This window comes from Glycine soja, chromosome 18, assembly GCF_004193775.1.
Source record: "Glycine soja cultivar W05 chromosome 18, ASM419377v2, whole genome shotgun sequence".
Lineage (NCBI taxonomy): Eukaryota > Viridiplantae > Streptophyta > Magnoliopsida > Fabales > Fabaceae > Glycine > Glycine soja.
In genome coordinates this window covers 45,243,805-45,271,232 of record NC_041019.1, presented here as the reverse complement: position 1 = coordinate 45,271,232, position 27,428 = coordinate 45,243,805, and the positions used below count along the sequence as shown (strand labels likewise).

At 45.0% G+C, this 27,428-nt stretch overlaps 1 pseudogene; it reads right to left on the bottom strand.

Annotated features, from left to right (window-relative positions):
• Positions 1-1,054: 1,054 nt before the first annotated feature.
• LOC114397304 lies at positions 1,055-25,678 on the bottom strand (annotated as a pseudogene).
• Between the last annotated feature and the right edge of the window lie 1,750 nt (positions 25,679-27,428).

The window sequence follows — 27,428 nt, the reverse complement described above, 5'->3', positions numbered from 1 at the left end:
AAATTGCCCCACATATTTGAGCACACCCCCACAATTTAGAGCACCAAAAGGAGATCAAAATACACCAATGAAAAGCTAGAAAGCTTAGGGATGGAATACTTACTTGTTGGTGATGAACAAAAGCGCAAAACGGAATCAAAAAATGCGAAAAAGGATGACCCTAGGGCTGCAAATTCGTCAATCCCGTGGGTATGGCTTTTGAAAGGGGGGAAAAGAGGTTTTTGAACGTAAAAACGCCCCCCCTTTCGTCATTTTTATAATTTGGTGCAGGGGTGGCTCGCCCAGGCGAGCCCAGCTCGCCCAGGCGAGCTAACCTGCATGCATTTTTTTTTTTTTTTTTTTTTTTTTGAGGGGAACATTAACCATGTCCCCTCCCTTCTCATGGATTAGCATTTTGCCTAACTTGAACTTACTTAGGTTAGAATTAGGCGTTGATTACTTATTTTATTATTACTCTTTTCCTTTTTAAAACAAGCAAATAGTAAAAGAAAGCTGCAAAATACAAAGGATACGGGGCTGCCTTGCAGCGACATTCCCTGCTTGTTTCGCACAGAGCAAGGGCAACGATCGGTCGGTCGTGACCCCATCCCCGCTTGCGTTCATCTTTAAGTACCTGCAAGTAATAAACAACCAGGTATGGCCAATCTTGACCGCATCATTACCCTACCTTGATTGGTTTCTGCCGTTCATGTTTTGTCTCCCCTCCAGAAGGTAGCCCAAGGTGATCCTGCCCCTGTTTTACCACAACAATATACATGCGTATGCGTATGCGTATGCATGGATGTTTTCAAACGCAGAAAATTTAGGGAAAGTTGGTTCAGGTTCAATTCTAATTAAGCGCTTGGGGGATCCCATGAACTGAGCGGAAGGGCTCAGGCGATCACAAATTAACGCAAGGTGTGAAACTAACGTGAGGACTAAAAGCCTCAAATCCATGTTTATTTCTCTGAAAGATCGTAACAAGAGATACAACAGACCGGAAAATCCTGGGGGGAAATCTAGAAAACGCATAAAGATAGAGAACATGCAGCGACATCCTTAATTGCCCCAGCTTCTAAGCATAATATTGTTTGACGACATCAGAGTTCACGGGTGAAGGTAGCTCTTCGCCATCCATGTTGGTAAGCACCAGGGCTCCTCCGGAAAAAGCCCTCTTCACAACAAAAGGCCCTTCGTAGTTCGGGGCCCATTTCCCTCGATGGTCCTTGACAGCATGGGACATTTTCTTTAGCACAAGGTCTCCCTCATGGAACTTGCGTAAGCGTACTTTCTTGTCGAATGCACTCTTCATTCTTCGCTGGTATAAGCGCCCATGACTCATGGCCGTTAAGCGCTTACCCTCAATGAGGTTGAGCTGATCGTAGCGTGTTTGAGCCCACTCTGATTCCTTTAATCCGGATTCTGCCAAGATCCTTAATGACGGGACTTCTACCTCAAATGGTAACACCGCCTCCATCCCATATACCAATGAGAACGGCGTTGCCCCAGTTGACGTTCGTACTGAAGTCCGGTAACCGTGTAACGCGAATGGGAGCATCTCGTGCCAATCCTTGTATGACACGGTCATCTTTTGGATAATCTTTTTGATATTCTTATTGGCGGCTTCCACGGCTCCATTCATCTTTGGCCGGTAGGGTGTGGAATTGTGATGCTGGATTTTAAACTCCTCGCACATTTCCCCCATCATCTTATTATTCAGGTTGGTGCCGTTGTCCGTGATAATCTTCCTTGGCAAACCATATCGGCAGATGATCTCCTTCTTAATGAACCTGACCACCACATTCCTCGTGACATTGGTATATGAAGCCGCCTCGACCCACTTGGTGAAATAATCTATTGCTACGAGGATGAAGCGATGACCATTCGAGGCCTTGGGCTCAATGGCCCCGATGACATCTACTCCCCACATGGAGAAAGGCCAAGGGGCGGACATGACATTCAGAGGATGCGGTGGGGCATTGACATTATCCGCGAATGCTTGACATTTGTGGCACTTCCTCACATGGACACAACAATCACTTTCCATGGTAAGCCAGTAATAACCTGCTCTTAAGATCTTCCTGGCCATAGCATGCCCGTTGGCGTGTGTTCCAAACGAGCCCTCATGGACTTCCTCGATCATGTGATTTGCCTCCTTGGCATCCACACATCGCAGGAGTGTCATGTCGTGATTTCTCTTATACAGTGTGCCTCCGCTCATGAAGAAACTGGCTGCCAACCTCCTCAATGTCCTTTTATCGTTGTCGGCAATCTCTGGCGGGTATTCTTTGCTTTCGACATATCGCTTGATGTCGTAATACCAGGGCTTTCCGTCCCGTTCCTCTTCCACTTGGCAACAATGTGCGGGTTTGCCACGACACTGAAATTCAATGTAGGGTAGGTCCCCGTGCGGTGTTAGCTGGAACATAGATGCCAATGTAGCAAGTGCATCCGCCATTTGATTTTCCTCGCGGGGAACATGATGGAAGGAGATCTCATCGAAAGTCTCAGCCAACTCCTTGATGTAGGCTTTGTAGGGTATCAGCTTGGGATCTCTAGTTTCCCATTCTCCTCTCAGCTGATGGATTACCAACGCTGAGTCGCCGTACACCCTGAGTAGTTTGACATCGGAGTCAATTGCTGCCTGGACGGCTAGGGCACATGCTTCATATTCGGCCATGTTGTTGGTGCAGTCGAATCCTAGCCTGGCTGTGAAAGGTACACATTGATTGTCCGGAGAGATCAACACTGCCCCAACGCCATGACCTAGAATGTTTGACGCTCCGTCAAACCATACAGTCCATTTGTCCCGATCTTCGTCCAACTTTTCCTCGAACAAGGGCATGATGTCCTCATCCGGGAATTCCGGATGCATGGGCTGGTAGTCGTTAAGAGGCTGTTGAGCCAAATAATCTGCCAAAGCGCTTCCTTTTATCGCCTTTTGGGTGACGTAGACTATATCAAACTCAGATAGCAAGACTTGCCACCGGGCGATTCGTCCTGTGAGAGCGGGCTTTTCAAAGATGTACTTAACTGGGTCCATTTTGGATATCAACCAGGTAGTATGGCTCAGCATGTACTGCCTTAAGCGATGGGATGCCCATACTAAAGCACAACACGTTCTTTCGAGCAAGGAGTAATTCATCTCACAGGTCGTGAACTTCTTACTTAGGTAGTAAACAGCGCGCTCTTTCTTCCCAGATTCGTCATGTTGCCCCAGCATACACCCCATTGACTCGTCCAAGATTGTCATGTACAAAATGAGAGGCCTTCCAGGTACTGGTGGCATAAGCACGGGAGGATTCATTAGGCACTTTTTGATCCTTCCAAAAGCCTCTTGGCAATCCTCATTCCACCGGTCAGTTTGGTTTTTACGCAAGAGTTTAAACAACGGCTCACAAATGGCGGTGAGCTGCGATATGAATCTGGCAATATAATTCAAGCGCCCCAGGAAACCTCGGACTTGCCTCTCTGTACGGGGTTCTGGCATCTCAAGGATAGCCTTCACTTTTTCGGGGTCTACCTCTATCCCTTTCTGGCTTACAACGAAACCAAGCAATTTCCCTGATTTGACCCCAAAGGTACACTTAGCGGGGTTCAACCTTAATTGATATTTCTTAAGCCTTTCGAACAATTTCCGCAGGTTGACAAGGTGTTCTTCCTCAGATTTAGATTTAGCAATTATGTCGTCCACGTAGACCTCGATCTCTTGATGCATCATATCATGGAACAAAGCTACCATGGCCCGTTGATAAGTTGCCCCGGCATTCTTGAGTCCAAAGGACATCACCTTGTAACAGAACGTTCCCCACAGGGTGACGAAAGTAGTCTTTTCCATATCCTCGGGCGCCATCTTTATCTGATTGTAACCAGAGAAACCATCCATGAAGGAAAATAAAGCGAAATTGGCCGTGTTATCTACGAGGATATCGATGTGTGGTAACGGAAAATTGTCCTTGGGACTGGCCCGATTCAGGTCCCGGTAATCTACACACATTCGTACTTTCCCACCCTTTTTAGGAACTGGTACGATGTTGGCAACCCATTCTGGATACCGAGCGACGGCCAGAAATCCAGCGTCAAACTGCTTCTTCACTTCTTCTTTTATCTTCAAGGACGTTTCGGGCTTCATCCTCCTCAATTTCTGTTTTACTGGGGAACACCCGGGATTTAGAGGCAATCGGTGCTGCACAATGTCAGAACTCAAACCGGGCATATCTTGGTATGACCAAGCAAAGATGTCTTGGTAGTCTTTTAGCAGGGTTATTAATTCTTCACGGATAGGTGCGGTAATGCCTGTACCTATCTTTACTTCCCTCTTTCCACTGCCAATTCCTAAGTCTACTAGCTCTGTTTCTTCTTGATGAGGCCCCATTTCTTGGTCCTCATGGGCGACCATTCTTTCTAGTTCCGAAGGAAGTCCCACATCCTCATCTCCTTCATCTTCCGTTTGGTTCATTTCTTGCTCGAAGTTGATAGACGGGTCCCAGGTATTAGTACCTTCGGGGGACTCGTCATCGAATCTGCCGTTTCAGAAAAAGAAGTAAACATGCAAATGAATGAGAATGGGTAGAGACCAGGAACAGATGAAGAAAGATCCTTGTATTATAAATTCAAAAACAAAAGACACAAAGCCTTAACAAAATGAAAACTCTAAAGCCTAGGCCCAACTATAGAGCTTTTAAAACCGTAAAGGTTTACATTATGCTTGTTGCGTAAATGCCGGGGCGTTCCTCCACTCGCCAATTTCCCAGCTGGAAATCAGGAGGGCATGGTCGGACCAAATCCGAAGTACTTGGAACATCATCTTCACATATCGCGAACACTTGACCTTCGTCTCCCAGACCCGCACTTATAAAGCTTCTACTTATGTGGCAGGGCGGGCTTCCTTCACTTTCTTGTCTCCAACGCGAGCTCTGACCACTGTTCTTCCTTCCCGCGATGCTTCTTTTCATGTCCGCCTGAGTGGGCTTATAGCCTAAACCATACTTCCCACGATTTCCTTGGGTTTTTATCAGGCTAGTTATGCCGTCATTGTCTTTGCCTAAACCCATCCCGGGTTCATAACCGTTCCCCAACATAACTCGGGCCATCATTACCGCCGCATCGGACAGACAAGGTTGCCCAAAGAGGGAGTCCACGGAGGAAATGCTGACCACCTCAAAAGACTGGAAAGCGGTTTCTAACGATTCTTCTGCGGCTTCCACATAAGGCATGGAGGATGGGCAGCTTACCAAGATATCTTCCTCGCCTGACACGATGACCAAGTGCCCCTCCACTACGAATTTCAGCTTTTGGTGGAGTGTAGAAGGCACAACTCCTACTGAGTGGATCCAAGGGCGCCCCAACAGGCAGCTGTAGGGGGGGTTAATATCCATTATTTGGAAGGTAACTTGACAGGTGTGAGGGCCTATTTGTACTGGGAGATCGATCTCTCCCCTAACCTCTCGGCGAGTGCCGTCGAAGGCCCGAACCACCATTGAACTTGGTTTTAAATGGGAAGCATTGAATGGTAACTTGTCCAAAGTGCTCTTAGGCATCACGTTTAAACTGGAACCATTATCGATGAGTACCTTGGCCACGATATGGTCCATACACTTGACTGATACGTGTAAAGCCTTATTATGCCCTCTCCCCTCGGCGGGGATTTCTTCTTCGGCGAAGGCAAGATAGTTGTTGGCAGTGATATTGTTGACCAGCCCTCTGAAACCTTCTACCGAAATATCTTGGGCCACGTGAGCCTCGTTCAGCACTTTTACTAGCAGAGCCCGATGAGGCTCGGAGCTCATAAGTAACTCTAGCAGCGAGACCCTAGCCGGGGTTTTGTTGAGCTGTTCGATAACCTTGAATTCGCTCTGCTGAATTATCCGAAGGAACTCGCTGGCTTCCTCTAGCGACACCTCCTTTCTACCATCCCTTTTCTCTGGGGGCCCCTTTGCTGGCATATCTTTATTCGAAGCGTGGGGTGCTTCGCCATCTTGTTCCTCCACCACTTTTCCTTTTCCTTTGACGTCGGCAGGTTGGACTGGTAGGTCCGGAGGTGCGAACACACGACCACTACGGGTCACACCGCTCAGCCCCGTGATATTTGTTACTTTAGCTGACAGCGAGCTGACGTCAGTGACTTCTTCTTCCTTCTTCCCCGGAGGTGTATATTTCCACGGGACCGCGTGACTATTTTGGTACGGGAAAGGAACAGGTTTGGCCATTAAGGGGTGCCCGGGCTTTTGCGAGGCTGCACTTTTAGTGAAGTATATCACCAAGGGTTTGGGCTTCGCAACACCGCTCCCCTCCGTAGATTGCATGCATATATGCTGCTCTTCTTTTCCTTTAATGCCGACTTCTAGTCGACCTTGGTCTATCATCCGTTGTAACAATTCCTCTACTTCCAAACACGTCTCCATGTCATGCATCTCGCCGGAATGTAGCAGACAGGAATCCTCCTTACACCCACTATGGGGAATTACACCTCCCTTTTGTAGGGCCTCAAAGATAAACCTCCTAGGGGTTGCCACATCTCCTAAAGGTTTGGACCTGTGGGGCCTATCGGATTCAACTGCATTAACTGCTCCCCCTCCATGATTGGCGAGCGGGTTGGTCCTCACATTGGGCCGATCCTCTTGGAAAGTCAGCCATCCGGCATCCATTAGATGTTGGACCTTGTATTTAAGGGCCAAGCATTTTTCGACGGAATGCCCCGGGGCACCCCCATGGTACTTGCAAGTTGCATTAGGGTCATACCACTTCGGGAAAGGGGGTTCGAGGACCCTTCCGGGAGTTACCACGGCCAAATGATTGGCGATGAGGGATGGTAGAAGATCTTCGTACGTCATCGGGAGCGGGGTGAATTCCGGCAATGGCCTTGGAGGGAAGTACCTTGTCGTGTTGGAATTACCGGCCGGTCGAGCCGTGTTCGGAGTTGGAACTTGGGGAGCTTCCCTCTGGGTGGGTGCCTTAGGCTGCACGGGTGTTGAGCTAGAGGCGTTCCCAGCATGAGCCGAGAAGCTTGGGTGATGTTGCGCGTACTGATGGGTACCATGAGGTGTTTGCTGGGGTTTGACCCATGCGGGTGTTGAAGAGACGGCATGGGCATCTCCTTCCTTCCTTTTTGCCCCTGTTGCCCCGATTCTTTTGGCGTTCACGTTTGTGGAGGAAACGTAATCAAACTTTCCTCTCTTCAATCCAACCTCGATTCTTTCCCCGGCAAACACCAGATCCGCAAAGCTGGACGGCATGTAACCCACTAGCTTCTCATAGTAGAACACTGGCAGAGTGTCTACCATCATGGTGATCATCTCTCTCTCAACCATGGGAGGAGCTACTTGTGCCGCCAAATCCCTCCATCGCTGCGCATATTCTTTAAAGGTTTCACCCTCTTTCTTAAACATATTCTGCAGTTGAGTACGGTCAGGAGCCATATCAGAATTGTACTGATACTGCCTTAGGAAGGCGGTAATCAGATCCTTCCAAGTACGGATACGGGAAGCTTCCAAATTAGTGTACCACACTACCGCAGCTCCGGCCAAGCTATCCTGAAGAAGTGTATCAACAGCTTTTCATCTTTAGAATGAGCGCCCATCTTACGGCAGTACATCTTGAGATGGTTTTTGGGACAAGTCGTCCCTTTATACTTGTCGAAGTCCGGCACTTTGAACTTCGGGGGAATAACAACATCGGGTACTAAGCAAAGATCCGTCATGTCTGCAAACGGATAGTCCCCAAATCCTTCCACAGCCCTCAATCTTTCCTCAAGGAGATCGAGCTTCCTCCTTTCTTCAGTTGCCGGGGGCGGCCCTTCCATAGACAAAACTATTGGCGATGCTGCGATGTTGGGTTGGGGCAACGTGCCTGGTGCCGGCCCTTCGGGGATCGGGGGATAAAACTCGACATCCCCTCCGAGCATAATCTTGAGGGTCTTTATGGACTTCGTCGGGCTGCTGAGGAGGCTCTTTTTTCATGGACGGGAGAAAGCAGTGTGGCCCGCATCTTCTTGCAAGATGGGTGGTGAATAGTTGGGCGGCAATCCATAAGGGTAAGCCGCTCGGTTGTATCCCAAGGTGAGGGCTGCCATCGTGCCCCAGTGTGTCCCTTCCCCGTCCTACTATGTTTGAGGGAGGATGGTGCGTAGTTGCCAAGAGAGTCGGGTCTGCTTCGGCAGCCGAACTGACAGCGGCGGCAGTGGCCGCGTTCTTCTCCATGAGCTGTTTTATACCTAACATGGCCTCCATCATGGAGGCCATTTGTTCTTTCAGAGCCGACATGTCGGCTTTCATCTGTTCCTGTGTCTCCTCTTGATCACCCATCGTTCTAAGATTTGGATTGGTGCGATAGGGATCCCTTGCGGCGCGTTTAGTTATGGTGTTTTTTCCCTAAAAAACCAAACGTGAGGAGTGGGTAAAGGAAGAAAATGCATGCTAGAGATGAGATGTAGGAGTGATTTGATTTGCACAAGTTTTTTTTGGAGTAGAAACATGGGACCAACTCATTTTATTTCAAAAAGGAAGTCATATCTAGTCAAGGTCTAAGAGACCATACAAGTTTCCTAACGATTTCTAATTTACCTTCATCTTCGTTTTGTTCATTTCTTGCTCGAAGTTGATAGACGGGTCCCAGGTATAGTACCTTCGGGGGACTCGTCATCGAATCTGCCGTTTCAGAAAAGAAGTAAACATGCAAATGAATGAGAATGGGTAGAGACCAGGAACAGATGAGAAAGATCCTTGTATTATAAATTCAAAAACAAAAGACACCAAAGGCCTTAACAAAATGAACTCTAAGCCTAGGCCCAACTATAGAGCTTTTAAAACCGTAAAGGTTTACATTATGCTTGTTGCGTAAATGCGGGGCGTTCTCCACTCGCCAATTTCCCAGCTGGAAATCAGGAGGGCATGGTCGGACCAAATCCGAAGTACTTGGAACATCATCTTCACATATCGCGAACACTTACTTCGTCTCCCAGACCGCACTTATAAAGCTTCTACTTATTGCAGGGCGGGCTTCCTTCACTTTCTTGTCTCAACGCGAGTCTGACCACTGTTCTTCCTTCCCGCGATGCTTCTTTTCATGTCCGCCTGAGTGGGCTTATAGCCTAACCATACTTCCCACGATTTCCTTGGGTTTTTATCAGGCTAGTTATGCCGTCATTGTCTTGCCTAAACCCATCCCGGGTTCATAACCGTTCCCCAACATAACTCGGGCCATCATTTACTCGCCGCATCGGACAGACAAGGTTGCCCAAAGAGGGAGTCCACGGAGGAAATGCTGACACCTCAAAGACTGGAAAGCGGTTTCTAACGATTCTTCTGCGGCTTCCACATAAGGCATGGAGGATGGGCAGCTTACCAAGATATCTTCCTCGCCTGACACGATGACAAGTGCCCTCCACTACGAATTTCAGCTTTTGTGGAGTGTAGAAGGCACAACTCCTACTGAGTGGATCCAGGCGCCCCAACAACGCAGCTGTAGGGGGGGTTAATATCCATTATTTGGAAGGTAACTTGACAGGTGTGAGGGCTATTTGTACTGGAATCGATCTCTCCCTAACCTCTCGGCGAGTGCCGTCGAAGGCCCGACCACCATTGAACTTGGTTTTAAATGGGAAGCATTGAATGGTAACTTGTCCAAAGTGCTCTTAGCATCACGTTTAAACTGAACCATTATCGATGAGTACCTTGGCCACGATATGGTCCATACACTTGACTGATACGTGTAAAGCCTTATTATGCCCTCTCCCCTCGGGGGATTTCTTCTTCGGCGAAGGCAAGATAGTGTTGTGCAGTGATATTGTTGACCAGCCCTCTGAAACCTTCTACCGAAATATCTTGGGCCACGTGAGCCTCGTTCAGCACTTTTACTAGCAGAGCCCGATGAGGCTCGGAGCTCATAAGTAACTCTAGCAGCGAGACCCTAGCCGGGGTTTTGTTGAGCTGTTCGATAACCTTGAATTCGCTCTGCTGAATTATCCGAAGGAACTCGCTGGCTTCCTCTAAGCGACACCTCCTTTCTACCATCCCTTTTCTCTGGGGCCACCCTTTGCTGGCATATTTTATTCGAAGCGTGGGTGCTTCGCCATCTTGTTCCTCCACACTTTTCCTTTTCCTTTGACGTCGGCAGGTTGGACTGGTAGTTCCGGAGGTGCGAACACGACACCACTACGCGACATGACATTCAGAGGATGCGGTGGGGCATTGACATTATCCGCGAATGCTTGACATTTGTGGCACTTCCTCACATGGACACACAATCACTTTCCATGGTAAGCCAGTAATAACCTGCTCTTAAGATCTTCCTGGCCATAGCATGCCGTTGGCGTGCGTTCCAAACGAGCCCTCATGGACTTCCTCGATCATGTGATTTGCCTCCTTGGCATCCACACATCGCAGGAGTGTCATGTCGTGATTTCTCTTATACAGTGTGCCTCCGCTCATGAAGAAACTGGCTGCCAACCTCCTCAATGTCCTTTTATCGTTGTCGGCAATCTCTGGCGGGTATTCTTTGCTTTCGACATATCGCTTGATGTCGTAATACCAGGGCTTTCCGTCCGTTCCTCTTCCACTTGGCAACAATGTGCGGGTTTGCCACGACACTGAAATTCAATGTAGGGTAGGTCCCCGTGCGGTGTTAGCTGGAACATAGATGCCAATGTAGCAAGTGCATCCGCCATTTGATTTTCCTCGCGGGGAACATGATGGAAGGAGATCTCATCGAAAGTCTCAGCCAACTCCTTGATGTAGGCTTTGTAGGGTATCAGCTTGGGATCTCTAGTTTCCCATTCTCCTCTCAGCTGATGGATTACCAACGCTGAGTCGCCGTACACCCTGAGTAGTTTGACATCGGAGTCAATTGCTGCCTGGACGGCTAGGGCACATGCTTCATATTCGGCCATGTGTTGGTGCAGTCGAATCCTAGCCTGGCTGTGAAAGGTACACATTGATTGTCCGGAGAAGATCAACACTGCCCCAACGCCATGACCTAGAATGTTTGACGCTCCGTCAAACCATACAGTCCATTTGTCCCGATCTTCGTCCAACTTTTCCTCGAACAAGGGCATGATGTCCTCATCCGGGAATTCCGGATGCATGGGCTGGTAGTCGTTAAGAGGCTGTTGAGCCAAATAATCTGCCAAAGCGCTTCCTTTTATCGCCTTTTGGGTGACGTAGACTATATCAAACTCAGATAGCAAGACTTGCCACCGGGCGATTCGTCCTGTGAGAGCGGGCTTTTCAAAGATGTACTTAACTGGGTCCATTTTGGATATCAACCAGGTAGTATGGCTCAGCATGTACTGCCTTAAGCGATGGGATGCCCATACTAAAGCACAACACGTTCTTTCGAGCAAGGAGTAATTCATCTCACAGGTCGTGAACTTCTTACTTAGGTAGTAAACAGCGCGCTCTTTCTTCCCAGATTCGTCATGTTGCCCCAGCATACACCCCATTGACTCGTCCAAGATTGTCATGTACAAAATGAGAGGCCTTCCAGGTACTGGTGGCATAAGCACGGGAGGATTCATTAGGCACTTTTTGATCCTTCCAAAAGCCTCTTGGCAATCCTCATTCCACCGGTCAGTTTGGTTTTTACGCAAGAGTTTAAACAACGGCTCACAAATGGCGGTGAGCTGCGATATGAATCTGGCAATATAATTCAAGCGCCCCAGGAAACCTCGGACTTGCCTCTCTGTACGGGGTTCTGGCATCTCAAGGATAGCCTTCACTTTTTCGGGGTCTACCTCTATCCCTTTCTGGCTTACAACGAAACCAAGCAATTTCCCTGATTTGACCCCAAAGGTACACTTAGCGGGGTTCAACCTTAATTGATATTTCTTAAGCCTTTCGAACAATTTCCGCAGGTTGACAAGGTGTTCTTCCTCAGATTTAGATTTAGCAATTATGTCGTCCACGTAGACCTCGATCTCTTGATGCATCATATCATGGAACAAAGCTACCATGGCCCGTTGATAAGTTGCCCCGGCATTCTTGAGTCCAAAGGACATCACCTTGTAACAGAACGTTCCCCACAGGGTGACGAAAGTAGTCTTTTCCATATCCTCGGGCGCCATCTTTATCTGATTGTAACCAGAGAAACCATCCATGAAGGAAAATAAAGCGAAATTGGCCGTGTTATCTACGAGGATATCGATGTGTGGTAACGGAAAATTGTCCTTGGGACTGGCCCGATTCAGGTCCCGGTAATCTACACACATTCGTACTTTCCCACCCTTTTAGGAACTGGTACGATGTTGGCAACCCATTCTGGATACCGAGCGACGGCCAGAAATCCAGCGTCAAACTGCTTCTTCACTTCTTCTTTTATCTTCAAGGACGTTTCGGGCTTCATCCTCCTCAATTTCTGTTTTACTGGGGAACACCCGGGATTTAGAGGCAATCGGTGCTGCACAATGTCAGAACTCAAACCGGGCATATCTTGGTATGACCAAGCAAAGATGTCTTGGTAGTCTTTTAGCAGGGTTATTAATTCTTCACGGATAGGTGCGGTAATGCCTGTACCTATCTTTACTTCCCTCTTTCCACTGCCAATTCCTAAGTCTACTAGCTCTGTTTCTTCTTGATGAGGCCCCATTTCTTGGTCCTCATGGGCGACCATTCTTTCTAGTTCCGAAGGAAGTCCCACATCCTCATCTCCTTCATCTTCCGTTTGGTTCATTTCTTGCTCGAAGTTGATAGACGGGTCCCAGGTATTAGTACCTTCGGGGGACTCGTCATCGAATCTGCCGTTTCAGAAAAAGAAGTAAACATGCAAATGAATGAGAATGGGTAGAGACCAGGAACAGATGAAGAAAGATCCTTGTATTATAAATTCAAAAACAAAAGACACAAAGCCTTAACAAAATGAAAACTCTAAAGCCTAGGCCCAACTATAGAGCTTTTAAAACCGTAAAGGTTTACATTATGCTTGTTGCGTAAATGCCGGGGCGTTCCTCCACTCGCCAATTTCCCAGCTGGAAATCAGGAGGGCATGGTCGGACCAAATCCGAAGTACTTGGAACATCATCTTCACATATCGCGAACACTTGACCTTCGTCTCCCAGACCCGCACTTATAAAGCTTCTACTTATGTGGCAGGGCGGGCTTCCTTCACTTTCTTGTCTCCAACGCGAGCTCTGACCACTGTTCTTCCTTCCCGCGATGCTTCTTTTCATGTCCGCCTGAGTGGGCTTATAGCCTAAACCATACTTCCCACGATTTCCTTGGGTTTTTATCAGGCTAGTTATGCCGTCATTGTCTTTGCCTAAACCCATCCCGGGTTCATAACCGTTCCCCAACATAACTCGGGCCATCATTACCGCCGCATCGGACAGACAAGGTTGCCCAAAGAGGGAGTCCACGGAGGAAATGCTGACCACCTCAAAAGACTGGAAAGCGGTTTCTAACGATTCTTCTGCGGCTTCCACATAAGGCATGGAGGATGGGCAGCTTACCAAGATATCTTCCTCGCCTGACACGATGACCAAGTGCCCCTCCACTACGAATTTCAGCTTTTGGTGGAGTGTAGAAGGCACAACTCCTACTGAGTGGATCCAAGGGCGCCCCAACAGGCAGCTGTAGGGGGGGTTAATATCCATTATTTGGAAGGTAACTTGACAGGTGTGAGGGCCTATTTGTACTGGGAGATCGATCTCTCCCCTAACCTCTCGGCGAGTGCCGTCGAAGGCCCGAACCACCATTGAACTTGGTTTTAAATGGGAAGCATTGAATGGTAACTTGTCCAAAGTGCTCTTAGGCATCACGTTTAAACTGGAACCATTATCGATGAGTACCTTGGCCACGATATGGTCCATACACTTGACTGATACGTGTAAAGCCTTATTATGCCCTCTCCCCTCGGCGGGGATTTCTTCTTCGGCGAAGGCAAGATAGTTGTTGGCAGTGATATTGTTGACCAGCCCTCTGAAACCTTCTACCGAAATATCTTGGGCCACGTGAGCCTCGTTCAGCACTTTTACTAGCAGAGCCCGATGAGGCTCGGAGCTCATAAGTAACTCTAGCAGCGAGACCCTAGCCGGGGTTTTGTTGAGCTGTTCGATAACCTTGAATTCGCTCTGCTGAATTATCCGAAGGAACTCGCTGGCTTCCTCTAGCGACACCTCCTTTCTACCATCCCTTTTCTCTGGGGGCCCCTTTGCTGGCATATCTTTATTCGAAGCGTGGGGTGCTTCGCCATCTTGTTCCTCCACCACTTTTCCTTTTCCTTTGACGTCGGCAGGTTGGACTGGTAGGTCCGGAGGTGCGAACACACGACCACTACGGGTCACACCGCTCAGCCCCGTGATATTTGTTACTTTAGCTGACAGCGAGCTGACGTCAGTGACTTCTTCTTCCTTCTTCCCCGGAGGTGTATATTTCCACGGGACCGCGTGACTATTTTGGTACGGGAAAGGAACAGGTTTGGCCATTAAGGGGTGCCCGGGCTTTTGCGAGGCTGCACTTTTAGTGAAGTATATCACCAAGGGTTTGGGCTTCGCAACACCGCTCCCCTCCGTAGATTGCATGCATATATGCTGCTCTTCTTTTCCTTTAATGCCGACTTCTAGTCGACCTTGGTCTATCATCCGTTGTAACAATTCCTCTACTTCCAAACACGTCTCCATGTCATGCATCTCGCCGGAATGTAGCAGACAGGAATCCTCCTTACACCCACTATGGGGAATTACACCTCCCTTTTGTAGGGCCTCAAAGATAAACCTCCTAGGGGTTGCCACATCTCCTAAAGGTTTGGACCTGTGGGGCCTATCGGATTCAACTGCATTAACTGCTCCCCCTCCATGATTGGCGAGCGGGTTGGTCCTCACATTGGGCCGATCCTCTTGGAAAGTCAGCCATCCGGCATCCATTAGATGTTGGACCTTGTATTTAAGGGCCAAGCATTTTTCGACGGAATGCCCCGGGGCACCCCCATGGTACTTGCAAGTTGCATTAGGGTCATACCACTTCGGGAAAGGGGGTTCGAGGACCCTTCCGGGAGTTACCACGGCCAAATGATTGGCGATGAGGGATGGTAGAAGATCTTCGTACGTCATCGGGAGCGGGGTGAATTCCGGCAATGGCCTTGGAGGGAAGTACCTTGTCGTGTTGGAATTACCGGCCGGTCGAGCCGTGTTCGGAGTTGGAACTTGGGGAGCTTCCCTCTGGGTGGGTGCCTTAGGCTGCACGGGTGTTGAGCTAGAGGCGTTCCCAGCATGAGCCGAGAAGCTTGGGTGATGTTGCGCGTACTGATGGGTACCATGAGGTGTTTGCTGGGGTTTGACCCATGCGGGTGTTGAAGAGACGGCATGGGCATCTCCTTCCTTCCTTTTTGCCCCTGTTGCCCCGATTCTTTTGGCGTTCACGTTTGTGGAGGAAACGTAATCAAACTTTCCTCTCTTCAATCCAACCTCGATTCTTTCCCCGGCAAACACCAGATCCGCAAAGCTGGACGGCATGTAACCCACTAGCTTCTCATAGTAGAACACTGGCAGAGTGTCTACCATCATGGTGATCATCTCTCTCTCAACCATGGGAGGAGCTACTTGTGCCGCCAAATCCCTCCATCGCTGCGCATATTCTTTAAAGGTTTCACCCTCTTTCTTAAACATATTCTGCAGTTGAGTACGGTCAGGAGCCATATCAGAATTGTACTGATACTGCCTTAGGAAGGCGGTAATCAGATCCTTCCAAGTACGGATACGGGAAGCTTCCAAATTAGTGTACCACACTACCGCAGCTCCGGCCAAGCTATCCTGAAAGAAGTGTATCAACAGCTTTTCATCTTTAGAATGAGCGCCCATCTTACGGCAGTACATCTTGAGATGGTTTTTGGGACAAGTCGTCCCTTTATACTTGTCGAAGTCCGGCACTTTGAACTTCGGGGGAATAACAACATCGGGTACTAAGCAAAGATCCGTCATGTCTGCAAACGGATAGTCCCCAAATCCTTCCACAGCCCTCAATCTTTCCTCAAGGAGATCGAGCTTCCTCCTTTCTTCAGTTGCCGGGGGCGGCCCTTCCATAGACAAAACTATTGGCGATGCTGCGATGTTGGGTTGGGGCAACGTGCCTGGTGCCGGCCCTTCGGGGATCGGGGGATAAAACTCGACATCCCTCCGAGCATAATCTTGAGGGTCTTTATGGACTTCGTCGGGCTGCTGAGGAGGCTCTTTTTCATGGACGGGAGAAGCAGTGTGGCCCGCATCTTCTTGCAAGATGGGTGGTGAATAGTTGGGCGGCAATCCATAAGGGTAAGCCGCTCGGTTGTATCCCAGGTGAGGGCTGCCATCGTGCCCCAGTGTGTCCCTTCCCCGTCCTACTATGTTTGAGGGAGGATGGTGCGTAGTTGCCAAGAGAGTCGGGTCTGCTTCGGCAGCCGAACTGACAGCGGCGGCAGTGGCCGCGTTCTTCTCCATGAGCTGTTTTATACCTAACATGGCCTCCATCATGGAGGCCATTTGTTCTTTCAGAGCCGACATGTCGGCTTTCATCTGTTCCTGTGTCTCCTCTTGATCACCCATCGTTCTAGATTTGGATCTGGTGCGATAGGGATCCCTTGCGGCGCGTTTAGTTATGGTGTTTTTTCCCTAAAAAACCAAACGTGAGGAGTGGGTAAAGGAAGAAAATGCATGCTAGAGATGAGATGTAGGAGTGATTTGATTTGCACAAGTTTTTTTTGGAGTAGAAACATGGGACCAACTCATTTTATTTCAAAAAGGAAGTCATATCTAGTCAAGGTCTAAGAGACCATACAAGTTTCCTAACGATTTCTAATTATGTGGGCCATTAAGTCTATCATATGCTGACAATAGCCGAGAAGCCCATGAATCTCTTCGGGGGTGGAGTAGGTGTCTGCCATCGCCTTGGCCTTGGCTAACAATCGGGGAAGTTCTTGACTCCCGTTCAAGGTAAGAGCAAACCGATCCATCCACATGGTTGCCTCTTGGTGTAAAGAGTCGATCACCCTTCCTCTAGCCTCTTTTTCCGCATATACTTGAGCATACTCATCCGCGATTCTATGCTCGTGGGCCGTGGCTAGACCTAACTCTTCTTCGTACTTGGCGATGATAGCTAACATGTTGGTCTCTGTCTCGCATAAACGCTGAGACAAGCTTCTTTTGGACCTTGAACAAGCAATCAACTCCTCTTTCAGAACCATGCTATGTGCTCGCGACTGGTCCCTTTCTTCCCTTCGCAACTTGAGTTCACTATTGCTACCCCATAGAGCTCCGCGAAATTTGTTCCGGCCATACTCTTCCTTGCGAGCCCTCTTGGTCTCTCGTTCAAGGGCTCTTGCGGTAATTGCATTCTCTTCCCGTAACCCGGCACACTCCTTCCGAACGTGTGTAGCAGCCAACTTGAACTTCTCCTTGGCGAGTTTTGCCTTTCCTAACTCGCTTTTGAGAGCTTGGACTTCCTCGTCCTCTTCCGGTGCTTCAAAATTCTCTTCGCTGACGACTTTTAACTTGGCGAGCCAATCTAAACCTCGTATGCGAACTTTCAGCCATTCGTGGTACCCACCAATGATGCCATTACGAATGCCTCTAAGCTCTTGATCTTTCCTTAACGGGGTTTCCCATGCCTTATGGATTCTTTGTATAGTCTTGGAATTTTGTGCGCCGAGATCCCTCACAAGGAAAGGAGACATGCTTTCTTCCGTCGGTGCTCCCCTCATGGGGTACCCTAGTTGTCTTATAGCGAGCGTGGGATTGTAATTAATACAACCCCTCGTTCCTACCAGCGGAATGTTTGGGTATCTTCCACATGAGAAAAGGACTCCTTCTCTTCCTTCCTTCCATCGGGGGAACCAACTGATTGTTCTACTTCCTATCCCGGCCAAGAGCTGGTCCCAATCCATTCTCCTCTTTTCAGTACACGAGCGATGGCTCAGGAGCGGACATGGATGTCTTGTGTCTTGTTGGAACAAGTGTGAAACCAACCAAACACAGAGGGCGGGTAAGCAACAGATGATCCGTGCGCTACTCTTCTCGCACCTTCGGTCAAATGTGTCAAATAGATCTGCCAAGACAGCTACCACCGGACTTTCCTTGCTATGGTGGTAGGCAAGGAAAGCGTCGATCGCTGCTAGGCCTACCAAACCATCCACGTTTGGAAAGAGGACGACCCCAAAAATTAGCAAAGCTAACACATCCATAAACGGGACCCATTCTCCTTGATTGGCCATACCCCTCGCTTTGTCTTCTAGGTACTTCTGTGGTAGGCCCGCTATGCCGTTCCGAGTCTGTTTTATGCGGTCCAAACCTCTTGCGGAATCCTTGACCACAGTTGCAATTCTGCTCAAGGAGGGGAGACATCCGGAGGAAAGATATGGTTTTCTTCCCCCGAGAGGACATCCTAGAATTTCTTCAAATTCTTCAATGGTTGGTACTAATTGGAAGTCTCCGAATGTGAAGCATCTCAAAGGCTGGTCGTAGTATTGGGTGAGTGATGCAATGGCTTCTATGGACACTTCTGCTATGGTCAACTCTAAGATCTTTCCGTAAGTCTTGCGGAAGGCTTGCATTTGGAGGGGTTCCATCAACCGCCCTAATTCCTTGATGCTGGTGGTATCTGGGCTTTTGACCTTGACTTGGTAGAACCTCTTGCCGGTTTGATTTGTTCCCATGCTTACTAAAGTGAGACAAAAGCTGGTGCAAATCAAAACTCCGATATCTCATGGGTGGGATGGATGAATGCATGAAGAAATGCATATGACACAGATGCAATTTACGAATACGGGGGTCCGGGGAATTTGTCCCCTTCTTAGATACGATGTCTAGGGGTAGCGAAATGCCCCAACGCACGTTTTTAAGAAGGCGACACGGACCCTCCGTTGGTTGGTTTACAGCAGGGATCAAGACAGAACCCATATGCAATGCCTATGCAAAAGACACAATGCGGGAATGTGCACAGTATGACAATATTTACCGAACATAAGCGAACGGGTGTATGATACTCATGCATGGCAGTGTGAAAAATGGCACGCAGCGTGTTTGCTTCGTGCCCCTATTTAAGGGACCTATAAGGGAGAGAACTAACAAGGCTTTTAGCAATAATCCCCAAGGTAGTCATATCTCTCTTGATGGTTTCTAGAGGTATCATCCCCTTCGAAGAACATATTGCAGCAGTAGGGACTACTAGCAACAATAAGTTTTCAAAGAGAAAAGCTCTAGATGAGGGTTCACTGTAATCAAGCAAGTCGGAGACCTAGCATGATCACAGATTCACCTCCACTCCTTATGTTCCCATGAACCCGGGTATAGGGCCCTTTTTCACTCACAGTGTATGCAAATAGTGTTAGTGTTTGTGTGCATCAAATGAATAAATATTTACCTCATGCATACATTCTAAAACACACTAAAAGCAACAAAAAGTTTATATACACAAGAACATAAGACAAATAAAGGGAAACCAACAAAGGAGAAAGTCATGATAAAACATTGCACAAGATTAAATGGCCTAACTCTCTAAAAATAGTCCCCAGTGGAGTCGCCAACTGTCGCAACCTACCCTTCGGCGGGAGGGCGACGCGTGACTCGCGGGATGCGTGTTCCACGAAAGGAATACGCGCGGAGTCGCCACCAACGTTTATTTGAGGAAAACGTCGGAAAAACCGGAAAAGACGCGATCTACGAACTTTTTAGTGAAAGGTTCGGGAGTTGTATTTACGCACGGGGAAGGTATTAGCACCCCACACGCCCGTCCCAAGGGACGGCAGCCTTTAATCGAATGTGCAAACATGACTTTGATTTTTATGTTCCCTTTTATGTTCTTATATCCTTTATACCCTTTTTATATTTTTTTCTTTTTTGTGGTCGACAAGGGTGTTTCCCTTTGCTCCTACGTATTCCTCAATTTGGGATGAGAAAATCAGACCTACGTAGTTCTTTTTATCAAGTGATTCTTTTTTACTTAAGTGGTGATCATTTTAAGGCGTTGGACCTTAAAAATGATCCATTTTACTTAGTGAGAAATTGAAATGACAAACTTCAAAAGCCTATTTTTGTGGACGAGCTTGACTAGGCGAGTTGATTTTAGCCTTAGTTTCACCTTAGTTATTAATCAATTCGATTAAGAATGAGAAATCCCAAAGAGAAAACGTCCGATTGATTTTCCGCTTTATTTTACTAAAAAGATATTTTTTGATTATTATATTATTTTTACCTCTTTTTGATTTCCAACGTGGTTACGGCACGACCGAACGGTCGGAATTGATTTTAACCGAAGTTAACGGATAATATAATTCAAACGTTCGGTGGAAATTTATTTTATTTTTAAGTTAAGCGAGAAATGACTTAAGTAAAACGGCTTAAGCACGTCAAGAGGGGGTATAAAAAGTAAACAAAACGAGAGTAAAAATGCACGAAACGCAATGTGGACCACCATGGGTGCATAGAATGAATCGAAAAGCTTGGTTCGAGGTACTTACCCGTTGAAGATCGAAGAACGATGAAGAACGAATGAAGAACGTCGAAGAACGGTTGAAATCTTTGCGAAATTCCTCACGGAAAACGTTACGGAAACGTTTCGGAAGCGCCTCGGCTTAGATTTTCTTCACGGAAACAATTTTTCCAAGCAAATTCGAAAGAGAGAAAAGTGCCTCAGGGGCTGAACCCCTTTCTTCTTCACTTCCTCCCCTATTTATAGCAAAATAGGGGAGGCGGTTGCCGCCCAGCTCCCCCAGGCGAGCAGGGTTGCTTCCTCCAGAAGCAACCGCCTTCTGGAGGAATCTTCTGGAGGGCCCAAATGGGCCTGGGTGCTATTTGCACCCCCATTTTTACTAAGTACACCCCCCTCTGCTGTTTTTTGGTGATTCTTTTTTCGTAAAGTTACGGAAACTTACGAATTTCGTAACGATACTTGTTTTCTTTCCGTAATGTTACGGAACCTTGCGGATTACATAATCATCCCCTTTTTGACTTACGGAATGTTACGGAACCTCACTTAATTATGCAACGATGCTTCCATTTGATTTCCGGTGTGTCACGGAAACTTACGGATTGTGCATCAATATTTTTTTTGGTTTTTCGGCATGTCTTGGAATTTCACAAATCGCCTAATGATGGGTGCCAAGCACCTCACGAGGACCAAAGAATGGTCACACGTCATCGAGCAAAGGTCCCCGGACGAAATTAGGGTATGACAATTGTCATATGGATTCATTCCATCAGTGGCTAGTCCAAGTCTAAGATTTCTTGACTTTTTGCCGAAATCCAGATACAAACGATCAATCTTCTTCCACTAGAAGAATTAGCCAGATGACGGACCGTTCCATCGTAGTTTCTCCCATTTGCATGCCATGGGTCTTTTGCATCGTCTCCATTAGCAAATAGACGCTTAAACCTTGGAATGATCAGAAGATACCACAACACCTTCATTGGGGGGCCCTTCTTTGAGTTTTCGTCACTACTACTGTCGTCGTCATCCTTCACTTTGTACCATGATACCCCACACCTAGGGCATTTGTGCATTTTTTTCAAACTCATGTTTGTACAGTATGCAGTCATTAGGGCAAGTATGAATCTTCTAATACTCCATACCCATCGGACACAATATCTTTTTGGCCTGATAGTAACTTTTTGGCAATGGGTATTCCTCTGGAAGCATATCATGCACTACTTGAAGCAGTGAACTAAAGCTTTTGTCACTCCACCCATATATGGCCTTCACATTAACCAGACTTAACACCGCTGACAACAATGTCAAGGAATTCTTGCACCCCGGATACAAAGACTTATTTGAATCAGTTTGCAATGTATCATAGATAAAGGCATGTGCTTGTTGAAAAGACTCTTGTCCAAGATCACGAATCATATCCTCCAAGCGATCTCCCATTTCTACATCAAACGGTTTAGATTGGGACCCACTATGCATGTCTGTCAATTCACCATGTCATATCCATGTTGTATAATTCTTCTTAATTCCATCATGCAACAGATGCTCCTGTATGCCATCGAGTATTTGGCGTTTCCCATTCAAACAATTTATGCACGGACAAAAAATTTCTCATACGTAGGGCTCATGCGACTTTCGTTCATCCAACTTCGATCCATCTAAATAATAACTCTGTGATACTCACAAAGTTATTCGATGCATGAAAATCTCACTTTTTCATTAAAGGTGTGGCCCTATCCCATTCAGGAAGATATTTTTTATGGTAGATTCATATGTCAAGGTTAAGTCTCTTTTGTTAAATTTGACAAAATTTCGGCAGCATTTCGCATTGATCTCTAAGTACATGATGTCATACCCTAATTTCGTTCGGGGACTATTGTTTGATGGCATGCAACCTTTGGTTGACCGCTTCAAGGTATTTGGCACCCTTTGTTGCACAATACGTGAAGTTCCGAGACATTCCGGAAATCAAAAGGAAGCATTGTTACGCAATCCGTGAAATTCCGTAACATGCCGGAAATCAAAAGGAAGTATTGTTACGCAATCTGTGAGTTTCCGTAACATTCCGAAAGCTAAAAAAGGAGTAATTACATGACTCGTAAGGTTCCGTAACCTTACGGAAAGAAAACAAGTATTGTTACGAAATTCGTAAAGTTTCGTAACGTTACGGAAAAAGAATCACCAAAAAAGCAAAGGGGTGTATTTAGTAAAAAAAAAAGGTGCAAATAGCAACCAGGCCCACTTGGGCCTTCCAGGATGTTCCTCTAGATGGCGGTTGCTTCTGGAGGAAGCAACCTGGCTCGCCTGGGCGAGCTGGGTGGCAAGCTCCTCCCCTATTTTCCTATAAATAGAGGGAGGAGTGAAGGTGAAAGGGGTTCAGCCCTTCTGGTACTTCGTAATCACTTAAAATTAGTGAGAAAAATTGTTTATGTGAATAAAATCCAAGCCGAGGCGCTTCCGTAACGTTTCCGTGGGTGATTTCGCAAAGATTTTCAACCGTTCTTCGTCGTTCATCGTTCGTTCTTCGGTCTACAATCGGTAAGTTTCCGAAATCGAACTTTTCAATTCATTCTATGTACCTGTGGTGGTCCCCATTTGTTTCGCGTACTTTTATTCTCATTTCATTTACTTTCTGTACCCCCTTTTGACGTGCTTTAGTCATTTACTTAAGTCATTTTCTCGTCTAATAAAAAAATAATATAAATTTCCACCGATCATTTGATTTGTAATATCCGTTAATTTCTGTTAAAATGAAATCCGACCGTTCGGTCATGTCGTAACCACGTTGGAAACCAAAAAGAGGTAAAATAATAATATAATAATCAAAAATTATCTTTTAGTAAAATAAACCAAAAAAATCAATCGGACGTTTCTCTTTGGAATTTCTCTTTCCTAATTGAATTGACTAATAACTAAAGTGAAACTAAGGCTAAAATCAACTCGCAAAGTCAAGCTTGTCCGCAAAAAATCACTAAAAAGGATTTTAAGGTTCGATACTTCAGTTCTTCTCACCAAGTAAAAATGGGTCATTTTAAGGTCCAACGCCTTAAAAAGGACCTCCTTCCAAGTAAAAAGAATCGCTTGATTCCCCCTTAAGAAAAAACTATGTAGGTCTGATTTCCTCTTCGATGGAGGGTACGTAGGAGCAAGAGCCCCGCTTTTGTCGACCTCAAAAATAAAAAAGAAATAAAAGTTTAGGTACACAATTTCACACAATTCTAAAATTAAGGTTGTTGTCCTTTGAGACAAACATGAGAGGTGCTAATACCTTCCTCAAACGTAAATACAACTCCCGAATCTGGAATATTCTTCATGACCGGTTTCCTTCGGTTTTTCCGACGTTTTCTACAAATAAACGTTGGTGGCGACTCCGCGCATTTTCCTCCTTTGGAAGACGCACCCGTAAGCCTCGCCTCGCTCGCCCTCAAAAGGGTAGGTTGCGACACATGACATGAAAGCAGTGACATTAATTCCCCGACAATCAAGTATGCACTCAGAGAACAACTAAAAATGCATTTTTATGAAATTTCATCAAATTCAACAATCTTAACCTTAATGCATGAATCTGCCATAAAAATATGACTTTTCCCAAACTGTCCAAATGGACAATTCAAGATTCAATACAACGATTAATGCAAACTATCCACAAGAATCATTGTATTCAATCTCAAATGGGAATCTAAGGTTACTCATGATGAACAAAAGTTGTATATAAAGCAAAGTACATTAATCACAGACAACAACATACAAAGGCATTGGTAACAAAAATGAGCATCAAAAGTTTATGAAAAACTTTCATACCTGTGATGATGATCAATATAGAAGACAAATAGTGCCTACAAATTAAATATTTCAATGCTAAGTGAGATATAAGACAAACTTGGATATATCAAGTAAAATTGGGTCATATATATGAATTGAGATGATCATTCTAGACCATAAGCAGTAGGTTGCTAATGATTTTTTATATTGCCTACAATATAAACGAATCCATTAAAAATGTGATACTTAAACTACATTATTCTAACAACAATAACCGAAACATACATCTTGCTATTCAAAATCCAAGAACATACATGTTACCCTGCAATATAAAAGGCAACTTTTCACAAGTCTAAAAGGGTCAAGTTACAAGTATTGATGCACTATCAAGAACCAATCATGTAACCAATGAACAAAATCCCATCAAGGGTAACTAGCATGGTTCAGACCTTGCATTGCAGCAACCATATTTCCACTTCACTTACTCAATCCCAAACCTCAATCAAGGGAAAATTAGATTCATTTTGCATCCTGAACTATTTTTGTTCTCAAGACCATTTTCAAACCTAAATAAGCATCTGTTAACCTTCATTGCAATTTCAGAAAAATCCTAGCTGGTAGACTATTCTAGATTACCTATTTCTTGTTAACAAATTTCAAAAGAACCAAATTTAAAGTTTCAAAAGGTGACATGCAATCGAGTGATGCATACAATCACATCACAAATGCTATCAAGTTTAGAACGGGCATATATATGCTAAAATGACATGGAGAAGAAACCTTCAACAGCCCTCCTATTTTGTACACACTGTTTACTAAAAATAAGATCCAACAAGTCTAGAGTTATTTATGTCATTGTTCAAGTAAAATCCATGAAGTAGTCAAACAATCACATAAAAAATGAATTTTAAGAATCAAATTTGCATGTTAGAATGAGATGGAGTAAAAACCTTCAATAAAATCTCCTCTTTGGCATAAGTTGTTTTATACTAGCCTAGAATAATTTAGGTCTGGTACAATAGACAACTTTGTGACATAATATAAACATACTTGTGTTAGTTGTCTACTTTAATGGTTTCCACATAGAAAGGTAATGTTACTTATGTATCTATGAAGTTAAAAAAAAATGGAAGCATAAGTAAAAAGAAAAGTATTTATAAAATCAAAATGATTCTAATTCCAATTTCTAACATTGGAGAACCAAAACATGACCACTAAATTACTTACAACCATGAGGAAGCAAAAAAAAAAAAACATTCTTAAACATCAAGATATAACTGTGAAGGAACCATAGTAGGTGAGGATGTAATTGATCAGCTTTCAAAATTTAATCTAATTCTACCATATAGTAATGGTAAATGCCCTATTGTGACTAAGTTTAAAATTAATCTAGGAATCATGAACTTAGCACCATAACAAATAGCACTAACAGCAGAATCGTTGACAACAAGCCTCTTATAGCTAGTTAGAAGTATCTCCAATGGCATAACAACCCTCCTCAAATAACTCTCATCCCTATAATTATCATAAACCCACTGAGCATCCATGACATCATCCATGGTGACCCACATAGTCCTAACTCATATCAGGCTTTGTATGCTTTGTTTCCCTTTCAAACATCTGAAACACTAAATGAATAAAACTCTCAACTTCAATTGTTGATCAACCATATATTGTAAATATGCATGAAGGCGAAGAAAAGTTTCATGACATAACATGACACCACACTAACTACATGTTTAGGAATCATTGCAAAATTATGTTTTTGTTGTAAAATTACGTTTGACACAAAAGTAATTTTGTCAAAACATATTAAGATCCTTGTTTTTATGTTTATTTTACTTTTACCTGTTAGATTTGCATTAAAACACACATTGTAACATTTTCAGCTGCAAATCAAACATGAACTAGTAAACTTCATTTGTTTTGTTGAGTGAAAAACTAACTTGTCCCAATTCCCAATACTTTGTCTCCCTGACCAGTGCATTTCATTTAATGACTCCATCCTTCAACAGAAATTAAAGAAGATGATGGTTTCATTTTGTTGCTCTCATATGTTAGTGACTCAACAGATTTGAATGATTTCATAGACTCAACAGATTGATTCTAGTCACTTTCTAACTCTTTTCCAAGGTGCCATTTGTTTCTCAATGACAATGACCACAAATACAATAACCAATAATTGTCATTCACGATGAAAGGACATAAGATTCTAGAGATCAAATCTGCATGGTTTAAAAAATGCAGCTTCTTACCTCCTTTTTGCATGCGAAATCCAAGAACTGGTGGGGCAGTACAACCTAAGTTTGTTAGGATCCTGTCAAATACCTTTTGTGTTTGATCACCAGTCAAGTCCACTCTTTGCTGCAATTTAATCCATAAGATAGTTATCACAACATCAAACCCAAAAGTACTAGGAAATGAAAAATCATAAAAACAACACGATGCAATGAACACACTATAGTAAAAAATAAAAAAAATAAAGGATAGAAGGTTTTATCCAAAACCGATGTTAATCTAGCGATGTTAAATCTATAATTTCTAGTAGTGTTATCCTTTAATTTTCTTATCTTTTACCTTAAAATCTCTTATCTATTTTATCTTCTACTTTTTTATCTTTAAATATCTTATCTCTTTAAATTTTTATCTTATCTCCTACCTCTTTTTATCTTCTATTTTAAATTTATTATCCTTCTTATCCCTTACTTTCTTTAAATTTTACATAATTCTTTATCTCTTTTACTCTTCTCTTCCTTAAAAATTGGTATATACACCAACTCAAGTACGTACAAACTCCCTGTGGATTCGACACTCGGACCTTCGAGAGTAACTTTACTACTTGTGACAATTTGGTGCACTTGCCAATGAGTTAACAAGTTTTTGGCGCCGTTGTCAGGGACTTTGTCCTTTGTACTTGGTTGTTTGCATATTCCAATTTTAAAGCAATCAATTTTTATCTTTTAACTTTTTATTTTTATTTTTTTATTTAAATTTTAAAATACATATATCTCTTTCAATTTTTCTTTATTTTTTTTACAAAAAAAAAAAAATTGAGTCCATGCTGGCAAGGTGGAACCTTAGAAGAACTTGATCCATAGAAGATATTTTTAGTTGTCATCTCTACACCATGGAAAATTCTTGGTGGGAGCAAGAGTTGCACCCTTACAATCAATATGAAGAAGAAAGACTTTCTAATATTGAGAATGTGTTGATGCAATTCATAGAAACATCTGAGGCTAACTTCAAAGCCAATCAACACGCAATCTGGAGATTCAAGTTGGTAAATTAGCAAAAGTGGCTGAATTACCT